The sequence below is a fragment of the Neoarius graeffei genome, chromosome 10 (assembly GCF_027579695.1).
Source record: "Neoarius graeffei isolate fNeoGra1 chromosome 10, fNeoGra1.pri, whole genome shotgun sequence".
Taxonomy (NCBI): Eukaryota; Metazoa; Chordata; class Actinopteri; order Siluriformes; family Ariidae; genus Neoarius; species Neoarius graeffei.
Genome location: NC_083578.1, coordinates 26,376,453 through 26,396,258, shown reverse-complemented (window position 1 = coordinate 26,396,258; position 19,806 = coordinate 26,376,453). Strand labels below are relative to the sequence as shown.

Below are 19,806 nucleotides of genomic sequence, written 5' to 3'. Positions count from 1 at the left end.
ATCTATCTATCTATAAAGAGAGTCTAATTTCTTTATTTACTTCTTGAATACTGACGTAAATAGCATTCCATAGTACAGCACCTGACTCAGTTCAGCAGAAAACTGCGCGTTACATAAGAGCCTGCTTTAAAAAAAAAACAAAAATAACTGTGGGTTCTCCTCTATTTAATCTGACGTTGTTCTCCTACTCAGATGGGATGGGATTACTGCTGATCAGCTGCTTTACACACACACACACACACACACACACAGAGAGAGAGAGAGAGAGAGAGATTCCGTTGCGCTTGAAGCGGTTCAGCAGTTGGGACAGGAGGACTCAGGGACAGCAAGGACGCAACATGGATCATCCTGATTGTTTACTTTCCTCACTTCCTCTCTACACAACATAGGACCGTCAACCCAACTCTGGTTTGGTATCTTAACCTCGGCAATACTTCAACATCTTCCTGCAAAAATGGAAATGACGTTCGTTCTTTCCACCGTTTTCTCACTGATCCTCGTGTGGAACCAGTTGACCAGGTAAGAGTTGCGCGCATGAGGTTTGCTTCATGCCTTCATACTAATGGGAAGGAGGTATTGGGTCCAAGCCCCTTTTTTTTTTTTTTTTTTGTTCTGTGCGCGCGCTCTCGCACCCGCACCCGCTGCAGTGCGAGTCTCTGTACTTCCACAATGATTTATTAACTCGTTCAGTGTGCCCCAAACTTATGCATCCAGCTGAGTCCAGTTGCACTTTCTGGGACTTGGTGTTGGTTTTACACCTTTTGCAGTTAGATGTGCGCTCTCGAACCTGAGAATAAACAGGGCAGCACTTTATAGGATCTGATAGCTGAGCTGTCACCATCCTTTAAGATCTGATGTAAAGCTACAGAAAGAAGTGTGCATGAGGAAGGGATTCGATCATATAATGTAGGTACTAGACTGTACCCTAGATTATGGCTCTGAATAGGTAAAGAGAACACAGAGAGAGAGAGAGATTTTACAGTATCAATAGATTCATTACATCTTTATAGCAATAGGAGAATCATTTGTTTTAGTGGCACCTGAAAAAATTTTTTTTACATGATCGTTATCAAGGGCAGCACAGTGGTGTAGTGGTTAGTGCTGTCGCCTCACAGCAAGAAGGTCCGGGTTCGAGCCCCGTGGCCGACGAGGGCCTTTCTGTGTGGAGTTTGCATGTTCTCCCCGTGTCCGCGTGGGTTTCCTCCGGGTGCTCCGGTTTCCCCCACAGTCCAAAGACATGCAGGTTAGGTTAACTGGTGACTCTAAATTGAGCGTAGGTGTGAATGTGAGTGTGAATGGTTGTCTGTGTCTATGTGTCAGCCCTGTGATGACCTGGTGACTTGTCCAGGGTGTACCCCGCCTTTCGCCCGTAGTCAGCTGGGATAGGCTCCAGCTTGCCTGCGACCCTGTAGAACAGGATAAAGCGGCTAGAGATGATGAGATAAGATGAAACAAACCAAGCAGAAACACAACAGTTAGCACAGACTATTCATAAATAGCTATGGTTTATATGGTCACAGTCCCGTTGAAAACCGGCAACGCCACACACATCGCCTGTTCATACCAGGCAGCATCACTGGCACTGGATCCTACACTCAATACATAATGTAAGAATGAGAGTAACAGCCAGGTGACCTCTTACAGCATTGTAGTATCATGGGTAATGTTGATGCTTCACAGCTCCAGAATCCTCAGTCTCAGGTTACTGTCTTTGTGAAGTTTTTCAGATATGCCCTGTGTTCATGTGGGTTTCCTACAGGTTCCCACCTCCCAAAAACATACCAGTAGGTGGACTTACAGGGTGTTCTGTGATGTACTGTTTCCATCAATGAAGAGTTTATAACATCAACGAAACTGACTTCATGTTAAAACTGTTAATGTTATAGTCATGTTGTCTGTTGTTGCCCAAATGAGGATGGGTTCCCTTTTGAGTCTGGTTCCTCTCGAGGTTTCTTTCTCATGCCGTCTGAGGGAGTTTTTCCTTGCCACCGTCGCCACAGGCGTGCCCATTGGGGATAGATTAGGGATAAAATTAGCTCATGTTTTAAGTCGTTCAAATTCTGTAAAGCTGCTTTGCGACAATGTTTATTGTTAAAAGCGCTATACAGATAAACTTGACTTGACATGACATGTACTGATATTCAGTGCTCCCAGGATATGGTCATTATCCAATGCAAACCCAGACTTGCTGACTTTAGGACTGCAGTTGACTTGCTGACTTTAGGACTGCAGTTGACTTGCTGACTTTAGGACTGCAGTTGACTTGCTGACTTTGGGACTGCAGTTGTCGTGAATGGTTTTGTGCTCGGGTTTCCGTCGGTGGGGGGTTTATAGCATCAACGAAGCTGACTTTGTTAGGACTGTTAATGTTATAGTCATGTTGTCTGTTGTTGCCCGGATGGGGATGAGTTCCCTTTTGAGTCTGGTTCCTCTCGAGGTTTCTTCCTCATGTCGTCTGAGGGAGTTTTTCCTTGCCACTGTCGCCACAGGCATGCCCATTGGGGATAGATTAGGGATAAAATTAGCTCATGTTTTAAGTCGTTCAAATTCTGTAAAGCTGCTTTGCGACAACATTTATTGTTAAAAGCGCTATACAAATAAACTTGACTGGACTTGACATGTACTGATATTCAGTGCTCCCAGGATATGGTCATTATCCAATGCAAACCCAGACTTGCTGACTTTAGGACTGCAGTTGACTTGCTGACTTTAGGACTGCAGTTGACTTGCTGACTTTAGGACTGCAGTTGACTTGCTGACTTTGGGACTGCAGTTGACTTGCTGACTTTGGGACTATGGTTGTCGTGAACGGTTTTGCGCTCGGGTTTCCGTCGGTGGGGGGTTTATAGCATCAACGAAGCTGACTTTGTTAGGACTGTTAATGTTATAGTCATGTTGTCTGTTGTTGCCCGGATGGGGATGAGTTCCCTTTTGAGTCTGGTTCCTCTCGAGGTTTCTTCCTCATGTCGTCTGAGGGAGTTTTTCCTTGCCACCGTCGCCACAGGCGTGCTCATTGGGGATAGATTAGGGATAAAATTAGCTCATGTTTTAAGTCATTCAAATTCTGTAAAGCTGCTTTGCGACAATGTTTATTGTTAAAAATGCTATACAAATAAACTTGACTTGACTTGGATAAAGCGGTCACTCAAAATGAATTAATAGATGTCACTAGGTTAAATAAAGTGCATAGTGTGCTGGAAATACTGGATTATCCAACTGATTAGTATGTTTTAGATGTAGCTTTTGAAGCATCAGGAAGTCTGTGCAAGTGTACACTTTCAGAAAAAAAAGAGTTCTTCAAGTGTTCTTCCATGATTCAATGGATAATTAAGGGTTGGAACCTTGTCTAGTTGGGAAACATCCCTTTGTAGGGTTCTCCACAGAAACGTTCAGGGTTCCCCAATAGTGGCAATTGATTTTTAAAGCGTGTAGAAAATATATTTTCAAGGAGGTGATTGCTTTTTTAAGATCTCAAACAGCAAGCGAGTGATGGCTTTGTCTTAGCCCTCACTTTCATCCTGTGACACGGCTGATATGGTTGCCATAGCACAGCTGGAACTCAACCCCGATGTGGATATACTGTATCTCCAGCCAACTAGCATTGCTTCATTTTTATTAAAAAAAAGCACAAAACATTTCTCAATCATATTCATTTTTCATTAAATCCAATCACGTGCTTGTTCAAACAGATAGGCTACAAGTTCTTCATGTTATCAGTTCAGTATAATATTGAATCGAACATTATTTCTGGCTTAGAAATGAAATGCTGCACAAACGTTAGATGTGGTTGCTTGCATTTTATACCACTTTTGGCCCAGATTTCAAAGGCTGTGAAAAACTCAAAGATGGCTACTTCCAGTTAGATCACTTTTGGTCCATGTTGTACTTGCCATTATGGTCCTGAGGCAGGCTTGAGTACTCGAGTCCAGGACTCGGACTCGAGTACGACTCGTGCCCTAATTTTAAGGACTCGTGACTTGACTTGGACTTGAGCACTGATGATTCAGGCTTGGACTCGGACTCATGCATTAACTGCATTCGGACTCCCAAATTGGAGAAGAGGACTTGGATTTTTTCTTTATTTTTTTGTAACATGCCATAATAATTTGGCATAAAATATTTATATCTATATTAATTTTGTACTAATTTCGTTCAAGAGTGTCACACCTGTGCGCTTTGGCGTGTGCATCAGATAGACTCTCGGGCGCGCTCCGGACAGCACACGTGCCAAGCGGACTCTCACGCACGCCGTAAACGACTCGCACCTGCACAGGATTAAGGTGCAATCAGTGCGCCTGTATAAAAACTATGAAAACGTACTTACTTTGCGAAGTATTGAATTGCATTGCTGACACATTACCAAGCCTTATTTCCTTGTTTGGTTTCCTGATCCCTGTTTCTCGTCTTTGATTCTGCCGAGTCTACGATAGCCTGTTTGTGCCTCACTCAACCTATTGCCTGTTTCACTGTTTTATGATTTTACCTGCCGTTCTGGATCGTTTATGTCTTCACTTGTATTAATAAACACAGCTTCTGCGCTTACATCTGTCTCCCAACCATCTCTGACAGAATACTTCACGCTCCCTGACAAAGAGAAGCACATTCACCTGTTCATACGTCATGTTCAAGAACAAACTAACGTTAATGGCGCTGAAACAGCCACCGTCAAATGGTGCAGTTGGAGTCTTATTCTCGGACTTGACTCGGATCAATAGGGAACTCGACTTGAAATTTTTTTAATGACTCGGACTTGAACACTGGGGACTCAAGACTGGACTCGGACTCAATGTTTAGTGACTCAACTATAACACTGTTGCGGTCAACGATATTTAGCTATCTGGGGTGTATTTACATATTTTAGACTCGGCCTATATTGGAAACACATAGAAAAACACCATTTTGTTGAAAAAAAATGTTACGTGTCTTTTTTTAATGCTGAATCATAAGTAAAAGGTAGAAAACATTTCAGCAGTATTGTTTGTGTACCTCTTACTTTCTCAAGGGCAATAAGTGCATTTATAAATTAACTTGTAAATTACTTTTTGCAAGGGAAGGGAAGGGAAGGGAAGGGAAGGGAAGGGAAGGGAAGGGTGTACTGCATTTTCCATTAGTGCATTATGCCATCCAACGAAGCAATAATGAAAGATCAGTTATTGGTTCATTTCAAGCAAGAATTATTTGTTCATTAATCGCAAATGGGCAATGCCAAGCATTTTAATTCACTGCGTACTTTGATTTTGGCTAAACAGGTATGTAGTCACAAGACTAAGGCATGTAAATATGGACTTAAGAATTTTAATGGTTTAAGGGGATAAACAAAATGGTATGGTGGTTGGTAGAAGAGAGCAACTGGACTTGCTTGAAAAGTCTTGAAGACGTTTCACCTCTCGTCTGAAAGGCATCCTCAGTTCTGTCTGTCTAATAGGGAGTATCAAGTATTTATCCTCTCATGGATCATCACAGAATCCGAATCAGAATGCTGATGGCTGCATTGTAGGTGGCTGATAGATGTCATAGACACCCACCTCTGTTCAGTGATGGTCGTTCCAGATTGACAAAAATGAATGATCCTCTCTGGCTAAGATGTCTGCCAGTTTTCTGGCAGTCCTCTCATACTCCCGCACCAGTCGAAGGGAACTCATCCCAAAGTGCGTAGAAACATATCTGTAAAGATACTCAGTCATCCAGGTACATAGCAATCTGTGGTTGGTAGAAGAGACCAACTGGACTTGCTTGATTCTATGATGATCCATGAGAGGATAAATACTTTATACTCCCTATTAGACAGACAGAACTGAGGATGCCTTTCGGATGAGAGGCGAAACGTCTTCAAGACTTTTCAAGCAAGTCCAGTTGCTCTCTTCTACCAACCACAGATTGCTATGTACCTGGATGACTGAGTATCTTCACAGAAAATGGTATGGTGTTTTCTTAAATGTAAACGGAAGCTTGCATTTTGTATGACATAATCTGTTATACTGGGTTATGTGCACTTGCGAAACAGTGCGAACCCGTGTCTTTCACTCCCATTTCATAAACTGCATCTTTCTTGACTCATTATGTCAGTCATGCTGTTTTCCAATGATTCATCCAACACATTTTCTTCTGGCACTTTGAATTTCTGTATCCCCGTTCTCAGGAGTGAGTGATTTATTTTTGGCAAGTGTGTAGGATTTTTTTTTTTTATTATTTTTGGTTAATATCCCCCTTTTTTCCTCTCCCTCTCCCTTTTTTGTGCTGCACAGTAACAGTACATGCCAGGAGAGTGTGAAAGCAGCTGGTGTTACCTTGTCACCTTCTGTGAGCTACAGCTAACAGTTTTTCAATTAACCCTCTGCACTTGAAGCAGAGCTCAAGGTCCCTCGATGCTTTACAGGCATTATAACCTGCGAAACATTTCCTGTGGCCCTTTTTTTGGTGCAGAAACATACATTTATACTGTACATGCATTCAGACATGCACGTGAACCTCTTTCGGCATCATTTTTTTAACACAAAATCACACAATGATTTGATGTAAATTCATCCTCCAAGGGACGTTCCCTTCTCTGCTTTACTGTTAAGCTTAAATGTTTATTAGATTTGCTCGGTGCGAGTTAGCATTCAACCCATTTAGAAAAAGAAAAATCAGTCAAAACGTTGCTTGTAATAGCTGTTTTTTAAAAAAATATCAGCTATCTGAATAGAATCTCATGATCCAAATATTTAACAATGCACGTGAGGCAAATGACACAAAAAGACTGAAAAATGATTTGTGAATATAACTTATAATTTAATGAATATATTCTGTTAGACATTACTTACAGGATATACAATCCAACAAACTGTCACTGACTCATTTCCTACTGCTATGAATTTAGGGTGAGATCCGCTTTGTCATCTGAGCTATAAATATGATGCTGATCAGTGCAGATCCAAATGTTGTCATGGTCTCGGTCACTGAAAAAGGTGTATATGTACCAAAAAAATTGTTGTACTGTAACTCAATTCATTCACGTGGAACTGACGTACACATTTAAATCAAGTAAATTTAAGGAGCGTTTTAGTTTTTTTTTCTCAGTGCTGTATATAAAATATTAATTTAAAAAATTAGTTAACAAGAGTCTGTGTCTATGTGTCAGCCCTGTGATGACCTGGCGACTTGTCCAGGGTGTACCCCGCCTTTCGCCCGTAGTCAGCTGGGATAGGCTCCAGCTTGCCTGCGACCCTGTAGAACAGGATAAAGCGGCTCGAGATAATGAGATGAGATGAGTTAACAAGATGGGCGGCACGGTGGTGTAGTGGTTAGCGCTGTTGCCTCACAGCAAGAAAGTCCAGGTTCAAGCCCTGTGGCCGGCGAGGGTCTTTCTGTGTGGAGTTTGCACGTTCTCCCCGTGTCCGTGTGGGTTTCCTCCGGGTGCTCCAGTTTCCCCCACAGTCCAAAGACATGCAGGTTAGGTTAACTGGTGACTCTAAATTGACCGTAGGTGTGAATGTGAGTGTGAATGGTTGTCTGTGTCTATGTGTCAGCCCTGTGATGACCTGGCAACTTGTCCAGGGTGTACCCCACCTTTCGCCCGTAGTCAGCTGGGATAGGCTCCAGCTTGCCTGCGACCCTGTAGAACAGGATAAAGCGGCTAGAGATAATGAGATGAGATGAGTTAACAAAATGTTAATACTTAAGATTTACTGTGATTCATAGATGCTGTACAGTACTGTGCAAAAGTCTTAGACACCCTAATTCTTATTTCATACAAACTTTGTTATAGATTTCTATTTTACGACTTCTACATTATCGAGTCAGTACAAAAACATTTTTGAGTTCCAGACGTTTGTTTTCCAGCACAAAATTAAATGATACAGAAAAAATGTTGGTGGCACGGTGGTGTAGTGGTTAGCGCTGTCGCCTCACAGCAAGAAGGTCCTGGGTTCGAGCCCCGGGGCCGGCGAGGGCCTTTCTGTGTGGAGTTTGCATGTTCTCCCCGTGTCCGTGTGGGTTTCCTCCGGGTGCTCCGGTTTCCCCCACAGTCCAAAGACATGCAGGTTAGGTTAACTGGTGACTCTAAATTGACCGTAGGTGTGAATGTGAGTGTGAATGGTTGTCTGTGTCTATGTGTCAGCCCTGTGATGACCTGGCGACTTGTCCAGGGTGTACCCCGCCTTTCGCCCGTAGTCAGCTGGGATAGGCTCCAGCTTGCCTGCGACCCTGTAGAAGGATAAAGCGGCTAGAGATAATGAGATGAGAAAAAATGTTTGTATCTGAGAAGCACATTAGATAGATAGATAGATAGATAGATAGATTTATTGTCATTCACCTGTACATTCAGAATGCACATTTGAACAAAATTTTGTTCCACTGGCTGACATCAATATAACTGCTGCATATAACTATTGCACATAGTCCGGTAAACAAAATATCAAAATTTTACGATTAAGATACTTTAAATAATAAAAAAAAAACCTTGAATAAAATATACTAACTATGCTACATATAGTGTATGTGTCCAAAAATTTGATATTATTTGAGCTATAAATATCCCAGAAACTACATAGTCGAGGCAAATGAAACTGAACAGGCTTAATGTTGAGTAATATAAGATTTATTCCTCAAAATTTGAATGAGAAATTCAAAGGTATGTGGATTCTATGAACGATTTCACAGATTTTCAATATGCGCACCGCCTGAAACACACACACACACACACACACACACACAGCCTTCCTCTTTGAACTTTTTGTGCCGTGTCCAAATCTGCATTGCAGTTGGTGGATTTTTAGACAATTCTCTCATAAATGCACGCTGCACAGTCCTGTTCGACTGTGTTTGAGCGTACTCACGCACAAAACACTTTTTCTTTTCCAGCATTTCTGTACTGAAAAAGATAAAAACACAAAACATTAAACATAAAATTTTGACCTGTTTCCAGACATGCCGTTAAAATTTGAGGTCAATTGAACAAGAACTGGCAAAGTTATTAGATTGTGAAATATCACATTTTTTGAAACACCCTGTATATTAAATATATTACACAATAAAGGATTTATAACAGCATGTAGGATATTGCACATACTGTATTCTGGATAATGAGGTTCTTGCCCAGATATATATGGTAGGGGATTATTTAGAGTTCAGGCGTCTGATGGCTTTGGGGAAGAAGCTGTTACAGAACCTGGTTGTTCTGCTCTGGATACTGCAGAACCGTTTGTCAGAGGGCAGCAGGGAGAACAGTCCGTGATGAGGATGGATGGGGTCTTTTATAATGTTCGGAGCCCTGGTCAGACAGTGTTCAACTGCAGTGTCTTGGATGGAGGGCAGGGACGTCCCGATGATCTTGTCTTCTCTATGGTGCTCCTATAGAAAGTGGTGAGGCGCTCATCCAGCACAGAAAGTGCAGGCGCTTCTGTGCTCTCTTCAGATATCTGGTGTGATAAGAGACCACTTAAGAGACTGCTTTTCAGATTAAAAAAGAAAACATAATGAAGGCTGCTGGGTTTTGGTGCAAAATGAAGAAGCGAGTGCGACAGTCAAAGTGTCCAGAAGAACTGTGGCTGGTTCTGTAAGATGCTCAGTAAAACCTACAGCTCATTTCCTTATCAAACTGCACTCGCTGTACCTGAGACCACTTTTTTTTTTTTTTTAAGCAAAGGGTCGTCTCACACCAAATATTGAAGTTATTTAATTTATTATGGCTTACTGCTTATAGTATTTTTTTTCCAAGTTGAAACATTTCATTTCATTATTTTAAGCCATTTTTGGTCGACAGCATTACTTTACATGCGTATAAGACTTTTGCACAGGACTGTATATGTTTTATTATTTCCTGATGCACTAAGGATTAATGAATGCATTAATTCTTCATTAAGATAAATGTTGATGTATGATTATTTGTGGACATTAGAGAAAAGCATCACCATTTGATTTGATTTACATGATATTATAAGACCATTTGTGAACAACTATGACCAGTATGACCATCATGGCTTCTGCAGCCCGCTCTCATTTGTTTTGATCATGGACCTTTTTATGAATTTCCATCTAGATCATATTTAAAAGACCATTCTATGTTTGGTGTACTGATACCCCATTTATCACACTGCAGTTATATTGGTAATACAACTCATTTCAGTTTACGCATCATCGTCATCTGCAGTCGGCTCGGCCTGTTTTAACGTTGCATGATAATTGATGCTCTGTTTAACAGTTATGGTTGAAGTATCACTGTACTAATTTAAAACAGTGTTTTTTTGTTTGTTTGTTTGTTTTATGTTCGAAGTCTTGAAGATGATTGTGCCGATTTTAAGGTGATTACACTAGACAACGCCAATATATTTGTATGAACAATTAACGGAATCATAACTGCATGCTACAATGCTACAATATACTGCACAGTCTTATAATATTTCATGAAAGAGGCATACAATTGTATAGGTTTGTTTAGAGAAATAATTTAAACAGGCTGAAGCGGATCTCAGCCTTTAGCATTTAATAAAAATAAAATGTGAGTTTGCTTGGTATTTTGGTTCTTTTAAAGAAAGCTAGTTAGCTTGTATTATATTTGAAATCTTGTTGCATTTCTCAAAGATTGCACCACAGCAGGAAACATTTTTTTTGTCAATATTTATAACAGTAGAGGAGAGAGGGGAGACTTGGGAAAAGTTTTCAGCTTTTGTAGATTGTGTGAAATTATTTACAGGTAGCGTTGTATTCATATTGCATTAGTAGGCTTGACAGCGCGCCGCTGCACTGATGAACCTCTCATACGTTTGTATGGGAGAACAGCATGTTTGGCCTTTAAAGGAACAGTCCACCGTACTTCCATAATGAAATATGCTCTTATCTGAATTGAGACGAGCTGCTCCGTACCTCTCCGAGCTTTGCACGAGCTCCCAGTCAGTCAGACGTGCTGTCACTCCTGTTAGCAATGTAGCTAGGCTCAGTATGGCCAATGGTATTTTTTGGGGCTGTAGTTAGATGCGACCAAACTCTTCCGCGTTTTTCCTGTTTACATAGGTTTATATGACCAGTGATATGAAACAAGTTCAGTTACACAAATTGAAACGTAGCGATTTTCTATGCTATGGAAAGTCCGCACTATAATGACAGGCGTACTAACACCTTCTGCGCGCTTCGGCAGCGCATTGATACGGAGCTCAGATAAACCTATGTAAACAGGAAAAACGCGGAAGAGTTTGGTCGCATCTAACTACAGCCCCAAAAAATACCATTGGCCATGCTGAGCCTAGCTACATTGCTAACAGGAGTGACAGTACGTCTGACTGTGTCTGACTGACTGGGAGGTCGCGCAAAGCTCGGAGAGGTACGGAGCAGCTCGTCTCAATTCAGATAAGAGCATATTTCATTATGGAAGTACGGTGGACTGTTCCTTTAAAGACATTTAAAGGTGTTTAATCTACATAAAACTAGTGTCGATTCAAGAATAAATTACATGTTTATGCAATATATTGTTAATTTTGTGCGGCGTTGTGATGAGCTTTCACTTTAAGTGTTTTTTTTTTACATTGTGTAATGCAATACACCAAATTCTGCCATCATCTTGGGTTTTTTAGTGATATTCGTCACCGGTCCGTGTGTTTTGTTGTTTGTTCCTTTCAGCTCGCTCACTGTCGGTTCAATCAGCTTGAAACTCATGATTCCCACTGAGTGGTCAAATCTCTCATGTTAACTTGTTTTTCCAATAAAATCGCCCGAACACTTTGCTGTCTTGTGCCTGCGAAAGATCAGATCGCTGAGGAAAATTTTGTATCCTTCCTAAAAATCAATGATTTTTCAAATATTTTTTCATGGAGAAAAAATGAGAAGGTGTATCAATATCAGTAATACTGTTTTGAAAATAATTAACAAAAGTTTGACCCTCTTGTACACAGCGCATTCAAACACCACTGTCATTAGTCGTGCTTGGTGTCCACAATTTAAAGTGAACATACCCGCTAAATTCTGGCTTTTATGTTTAAACACAGAGGATGGACCAATTTCATTGATTCAATTCATGGATTCAATTTCACTTTTAAGCCTTCTAGGTGCATAATTGTGGTATACAAGAAGAAGCCTTTATCTGTAATTCTTACCGTGATACTCAAAATACTAAATCTGTTTATTTTTGGCTTTTTGGTCTATTAATTTCTGATTGAGGTTTTTTTCTCATGAATGGGAAATTAAATCAATGGAAAATGATTGCTGGTTTGTGACCGGGGCAACAGACAGAAATGGAAACTTTATAAAACACTGGATTTTCAAATGTTCATAACTATGGGTTTTTTTTAGACTTGTTTACAAAATTAAACAAGTTTTTAATTCATATCTGGGCGGCACGGTGGTGTAGTGGTTAACACTGTCGCCTCACAGCAAGAAGGTTCCGGGTTCAAGCCCAGCTGCTGGCGAGGGCCTTTCTGTGTAGAGTTTGCATGTTCTCCTCGTGTCTGCGTGGGTTTCCTCACACAGTCCAAAGACATGTAGTTAGGTTAACGTGGGGCAGCCTTGGGCTGAGGTGCCCTTGAGCAAGGTACCTGACCCCTGACTGGGCACTGTAGTGTGGCTGCCCACTGCTCTGGGTGTGTGTGCTTGTGTTCACTGCTTCAGATGGGTTAAATGCAGAGGATGAATTTCACTGTGCTTGAAGTGTGCATGTGACAAATAAAGGTTTCTTCTTCTCAAATATCTTCATGCTCTTTAATTTGATACATTACACAACACTATGACAACTATTTAAAAAATGGTCTGTCATTGCTAGCATTAGAGCGTATTTACTACACCCTCTTACCCAGGGCCGTCGACAGAGGGGGACAACCGGGTATTTTGTCCCGGGCCCAGGCATGAGGGGGGGCCCAGAACTGGTCCCTCATGAAGATGCCATTAATCATTCTGTTTCATTTCAAAATGTGTTGATTTGGGGGAGAAAAATGTGCTATATTTGCATTCAATGAATGATTTCTGGTTCTTTTGCCTTTATTGTCTTCGAAAATAGATTCAAGAACCCACCTACCACCCCTAATGCAGAAATGGTTTGGTCTTTGATTAAGGCGCCAAATAACACTGCACTATTCCATCATAATGCTTCGACAATAAGCGTGCGAGCCCATTTGCCAACATGCACAAGTCAGGAGCAAAGAAAAGAAAAGAGAAAAAGAGATGAAGAAGCCAAGAGCCTCAGGGGCTCACTGCATAGATATTTTAGAAAAGATTCAGATGATGCAGCAGGTGGTGAAGGCAGTGGGGCAGCTGAGCCAGGTAAGACACAGATAACTTTTTTCCAGCCCCGTAATGTAACCCCAGCACGCACGACGCGCCATTCATAATTATAAAGTAGGGGATAGCAGGGTACACTGAGTGAACACTGAAATGCACAGGGCATTGAATTATTTCATAAACATATCGGTTTAATAACACTGTGTTGCATATATCTCAATGAAGCAAAGAATAGCACATTGGCCCGCAATCATATCCAAATGTTTTAGGCACGCTTGCTGAGCTGCGCTGAGCTGGACTCCGGTTAGCTGAAAGCCCGTGGAACGCTGCCTCTTGTTAATTAAACCTTATTTTGTTGGAAATCATCCCGTGTAGATACGACGGCATGTGAAATTGCCAGCTAGATAGAGTTTAATGTAACGAATGGGCTATAAATGGGGTGTTTTGAGGTTAGTCTGTTGCAAAACATTAAACTTTCGCTTAGACTGGATACTCTTCAAACAATTCCCTTGCTCAAGTGAAAAATGATAGGCCTGTATGAAAAGCGCAATTAATGAAAGTAGCCTAATAAGCCCTAAATGAATAAAACAACCTCTGTTTTATTGTTGTTGCTTACACGTTAAGATTTTGAAATCTTCTCGGTCCAGTTCTATATCCAGGGAACGTTGTAATCCTTTTGGTTTATCCGTAATAAACGTGTCAGCCCCCAGGTCAGATAGGCAAATGTTACGTGGTTGGGAGGGTGTCAATTTTTTTTGTAACATTCTAAATCGAGTACAGAAAGGACGTTTATGAAAAACAAGACAAAAAAATACACTGAAAAACTCACTGTACACATCACTAGTGGTGATGCTTCTATGTTCAGATTTTGGGAAAGCCATAACTCCGTTCTCATTGAGGCCCAGTTCCATCCCGTAAACAATCATTTTGGTTTATCAACTACCTGCGCTCAAACATGTCACAGGAGAGGCTCAATGGGCTGGCTATGCTCTCTATAGAGCACGAACTTGCAAAGAAGCTGGACTTCAATGACCTTATTGACGACTTTGCCACAGCAAAAGTCCGGCGCATTGCATTTCGCACCTGAATAGTTGCAGACTAAGGAAATGTTCAAACTGTAAATATGTTGAAATGTTGAAATAAAATGGTTGACTGTTATAATGGGCTTGGAATACCTGTTATTTAAGGGTTGGAGTGAATGGAGACTGTGAAAAGAGGGGTTGGGTGTGGGTGGTTGCTGTGTGGCGATGTGCGTGCGCGCGTATGTGTGTGTGTGTGTGGTGGTGGTGGGGGGGGGCACTCAGATTATTTTGGGGGGGGGCCCACTCAGATTATTTTGTCCCGGCCCCAGCCAAAGCTGTCAACGGCCCTGCTCTTACCACAACATTAGTTTCTGAGCTTGTCACATATACTGACCTTCAGGCTTCACTTTTTCTGTTATCTTTTTTTTTCAGGGAGACACGAGACATTGAGGGGAGACATGAGACATTATGTTGGGAGACTTGGGACAGTGTGGGTAGACATGGAACAAAAATAAAATTTTATTTGTATTTATTATCAAAACGTGTAACATATGAACTGTATGAACATATAATGCTGGAACAGCGATAGAAAAATTTCAGTTTACCTAAAACCTGGCTAAACACAAAACAGTTCATTCTCAAGAAGGAATGAAATAAATGTAATCCTCATGCAGGTACACGCCCACATTTTTATCAAAAAAAATTTTTTAAACAATGTTATATTTGTAAACCACAAGAAAAAACCTGTAACATGATGAACTGTCCCAACTATCCCTATCTGGCCATTTTGGGGGAAAAAACAAACCAAAAACTTAAAAGTTTTTTCCCCAGAATTTAAATTGAATAAAATATACTATATATGGTAACTCTAGGCTACATAGTTTAATTCCTAACAAATCCCAAATTCACCAGCGTACATTACACCATCGAATGGAGGTGGATTGTGAAGAAAAAAATACAAGTTTTGGTTGACAAAAAATATTGAACTGCACAAACCTTACTGCAGTGTCCAGCTTCATGGCTGATAAGGAAGTACTCTCAGGGGAAACATCTAACTTCTGATGTCATCTAAAACCTGATTGGTTGAAATTCATCTCATCTCATCTCATTATCTCTAGCCGCTTTATCCTTCTACAGGGTCGCAGGCAAGCTGGAGCCTATCCCAGCTGACTACGGGCGAAAGGCGGGGTACACCCTGGACAAGTCGCCAGGTCATCACAGGGCTGACACATAGACACAGACAACCATTCACACTCACATTCACACCTACGCTCAATTTAGAGTCACCAGTTAACCTAACCTGCATGTCTTTGGACTGTGGGGGAAACCGGAGCACCCGGAGGAAACCCACGCGGACACGGGGAGAACATGCAAACTCCACACAGAAAGGCCCTCGCCGGCCCCGGGGCTCGAACCCAGGACCTTCTTGCTGTGAGGCGACAGCGCTAACCACTACACCACCGTGCCGCCCGGTTGAAATTAATTTATGGAAATACAAACTGTCCCAATAGTGCTGTCGCCTCACAGCAAGAAGGTCCGGGTTCGAGCCCCGGGGCCGGCAAGGGCCTTTCTGTGTGGAGTTTGCATGTTCTCCCCGTGTTTGCATGGGTTTCCTCCGGGTGTTCCGGTTTCCCCCACAGTCCAAAGACATGCAGGTTAGGTTCACTGGTGACTCTAAATTGAGCGTAGGTGTGAATGTGAGTGTGAATGGTTGTCGGTGTCTATGTGTCAGCCCTGTGATGACCTGGCGACTTGTCCAGGGTGTACCCCGCCTTTCGCCCGTAGTCAGCTGGGATAGGCTCCAGCTTGCCCGCGACCCTGTAGAACAGGATAAAGCGGCTAGAGATAATGAGATGAGATGAGATGAGATGAGATGAGAAACTGTCCCGAGTATCCCCTGTCTCAAGTCTCCCCGCTGTCCCCTATAGATATAATATAGAGTACAGAGTTCATTCATGCATTTTCTTTTAAATTATTGGCAAATTGCTGTGGTATAAGAGCATGTGCTGTTTTGGGAATAATCAACTTCAGTGTGGCAACACTCATTCCGATTTGTCACACTATACATTGTTGATTATTGTCATTGATATGGTGGTGTATACCAGCACACTCTGTCACGTTTTATTCCTTACATAAGGCCCCACATTATGTTTGATATGGATTTATTTTTGTGTACTTTGGTGGACTAGAAATGTACGGTAGCAGAATTCAGCTCAGTGCAGCAGCGAGTTGATGGCTCAGCAGTGGCTCTCCTACAGTTTAAACTAAAAACCATCCAGAATCTGATACTTTCAATCATAATATTTTTGTTGCATAGTTCTATGGTTTTGTTGTTGGTATCACAAAATTAAGATTGTATTTGATTACACTTTTCAGCTTAGATGTCGTGCATGTAATGGCAAGTGTTTGCATCTCTAGTCTGTTATTTTGAACTGCCTTACTGCACCATGCACGTTATTAAGGGATAGTTAAAGCCTCGAGGAAGGCTGCATTAATGAAAAGAAATAAAAGCGCAAGAGCTGTGGAGATAGGGAGGAAATTACCTCTTAACAGTTTCAAGTGAATGAGGTTGAGCTGTGAATCCAGACATTTAGCAATACTCTTAGGACCAATCAAAGGGATGGCATTAGGATTTTACATCTTCTCGATTTTCCTCCAAACCATCTTCCTCTAATTTCTTATCACAATTCATCTTATCAGTTTCAATCAATGGCATAATTGTAGTTACAGAAAATGCAACTGTAGAGTTCAATATTGGAGTAGCAGTAAATATCTCTCAACACTCTTTACCTGAGAACTTGAATTTTAATGAAAATATTCAGTAGCTTCTAAATGATTAAACATATTGTTCCAAAACAACTTCTATAATATTATACACCTTCTACTGCACTCTCACTCATAAGCTGGCCTAGTGATTAGCGTGTCTGCCTCTTGCCCGGAAGATCGTGAGTTCTACTTGCAGTGGGATCAGGACACTTCGTCCAATGACCATTTCGTCCAATAGTTGAGACATTTCTTCCAAAGCCTTTCTCATACGAACTATCAATTATTTTATATGTAGTAACAATATGTGTGACAAGATCGAGATATAAACAAACCATAATTCATTTAAGGGAGTGCATTAAGCAGGTTTATGACTGCGTCTCCTTGTAATAAACGGAAATAAACCAAACATAAAATTTTTAACAGTGTGTGTGCGAGAGTCCGCTCAGCACACACACAGTCCGGAGCGCACCTGAGAATCCTTCAGGTGTGCACACCAAAGCACGCAGGACTGACACCCACATAATAGTTGGGGCCCCAAAAAAGGATATCTGGTAAGTGCGAGTATAGATTTTCTATATAATTTGGTCTAATAAAAACTATCTTTCCCCACAAGCGGCCCCAGCCAAACGTGCCCGCAGGTGACACTCGCTGATTCCCATCATTTCCGGTTTCGTTTTTATTTTGCAATGGCGGCCCCCAACATGCGCAAAGAAGGAGTTTTTGTCTAATATTTCTTGGATTTTACATGAATACTAGGTAGGAACCCATTGTTTTGAACACACTCGCTGAGAAAGGCGAGTCTGGGGCGATCTTTACTTGCCTTCACAACTCGCGTTTGGCAAGTGACGGGTGATTAAACTACACGCTGCAAAAATGTCTTTTGCTTTGGCCAAATTCCATTGAGAAGTCCTCCTTTTTTTGAACAAACCAATACCTGAAATATAAAATGATTGATAGTGAGTATGAAAAAGGCTTTGGACGAAATGTCTTAACTATTGGACGAAATGGCATTGGACAAAATGATTGTTGGATGAAATGACCTGTATCCCTTGCAGTTGGGTTATACCAAAAACTATTATAAAAATGGTACCTACTGTCATCTAGTGAGGCATGCCACAATATGGATGTCAGCAGGGAGTCAAACTCTCGTGGTTACTAGAGGACTGACCCCCCACTGTAACCCCAAATATGCAATAGGTGAGAAACCGAGGGCTATGGAAACAGAGATCGGTACTGCCCAATGCGCTAAGTGCCTGGTTGGTACTGGGACAGGATACTGCCTGGGAAGATCAGGTCCTGGCATGAGAGGGACTTTGACTTTTGACTCCACTCTTAACTTTTGCAACTATAACTGTTACTGAACACTGTAAATAGCACATTTTTAACACATTTGAGTTAACTATGAGTAACAGCGGGCGGCACGGTGGTGTAGTGGTTAGCGCTGTCGCCTCACAGCAAGAAGGTCCTGGGTTCGAGCCCCGGGGCCGGCGAGGGCCTTTCTGTGTGGAGTTTGCATGTTCTCCCCGTGTCCGCGTGGGTTTCCTCCGGGTGCTCCGGTTTCCCCCACAGTCCAAAGACATGCAGGTTAGGTTAACTGGTGACTCTAAATTGACCGTAGGTATGAATGTGAGTGTGAATGGTTGTCTGTGTCTATGTGTCAGCCCTGTGATGACCTGGCGACTTGTCCAGGGTGTAGTCAGCTGGGATAGGCTCCAGCTTGCCTGCGACCCTGTAGAAGGATAAAGCGGCTACAGATAATGAGATGAGATGAGTAACAGCAAATTCAAGGCAATATACAGCAACTGAGATACATTGGACCACAATTTTCATTTGTTCATTCTTGTTATTTTAAATAGATTTTCTAACATATACATTTATTACATATGCATTTTAAGTTAGTTCATGGATCCAGAGCTTGTCATAGTGAAAGGGCTTGTGTACTTTCTTGAACCTCAGGGCAATATCCACAGGAGCTGAATGCTCCTAGTAAGGCCTCTGTTCGTGAACTAGGAACAGATATTAGGGGAAAGGTCAGAGAAAGAAGGATCCAAAATACCCCCATGAAATGCACAAGAAGAATAAGTGCATGCTGCCTGGATGAGGGTTACCAGGACACTCCCCCTGGAGCCAGGCCTGGTGGTGGTGCCTGTAATGCCTGTAATCGGGCACGAAATGGTAATGTGGAGCCATCATGTGTGTTTACCACCTGCAAGCTAAATGGTGGGGTTCAGGGGTAATGCCAGTTGGGTTGCAGGCAAGTGAGAGACATACCCTTGCAATGGCAATTTTCTTTGGGAATGTGGACTGTCACTTCACTGGCAGGGAAAAAGCCTGAGTTAGTATGTGGGATGGAATGGTTTGAAGTAGATATCCAGTTCAGTGAAAAAGTTTTTGCACCCTTCCTGATTTCTTCTATTATTGCATATTTGTCAGAAGTAATTGTTTCAGATATTTAAAAAAAACTAATATAAGATCTCATCTCATTATCTCTAGCCGCTTTATCCTGTTCTACAGGGTCGCAGGTGAGCTGGAGCCTATCCCAGCTGACTACGGGCGAAAGGCGGAGTACACCCTGGACAAGTCGCCAGGTCATCACAGGGCTGACACATAGACACAGACAACCATTCACACTCACATTTATGGTCAATTTAGAGTCACTAGTTAACCTAACCTGCATGTCTTTGGACTGTGGGGGAAACCGGTGCACCCGGAGGAAACCCACGCGGACACGGGGAGAACATGCAAACTCTGCACAGAAAGGCCCTCGCCGGCCATGGGGCTCGAACCCGGACCTTCTTGCTGTGAGGCGACAGCGCTAACCACTACACCACTGTGC

At 42.0% G+C, this 19,806-nt stretch overlaps 1 protein-coding gene across 1 annotated transcript in view; it reads left to right on the top strand.

The window, feature by feature from the left end:
- The first annotated feature begins 461 nt into the window (after nt 1–461).
- gabrd (gamma-aminobutyric acid type A receptor subunit delta) overlaps nt 462–19,806 on the top strand; it is an 80,149-nt gene continuing 60,804 nt past the window's right edge. The window contains exon 1 of the mRNA XM_060930761.1: nt 462–519. The gene's annotated coding sequence lies outside the window, so the exon portion shown is untranslated. The remainder of the gene's footprint in view (nt 520–19,806) is intronic.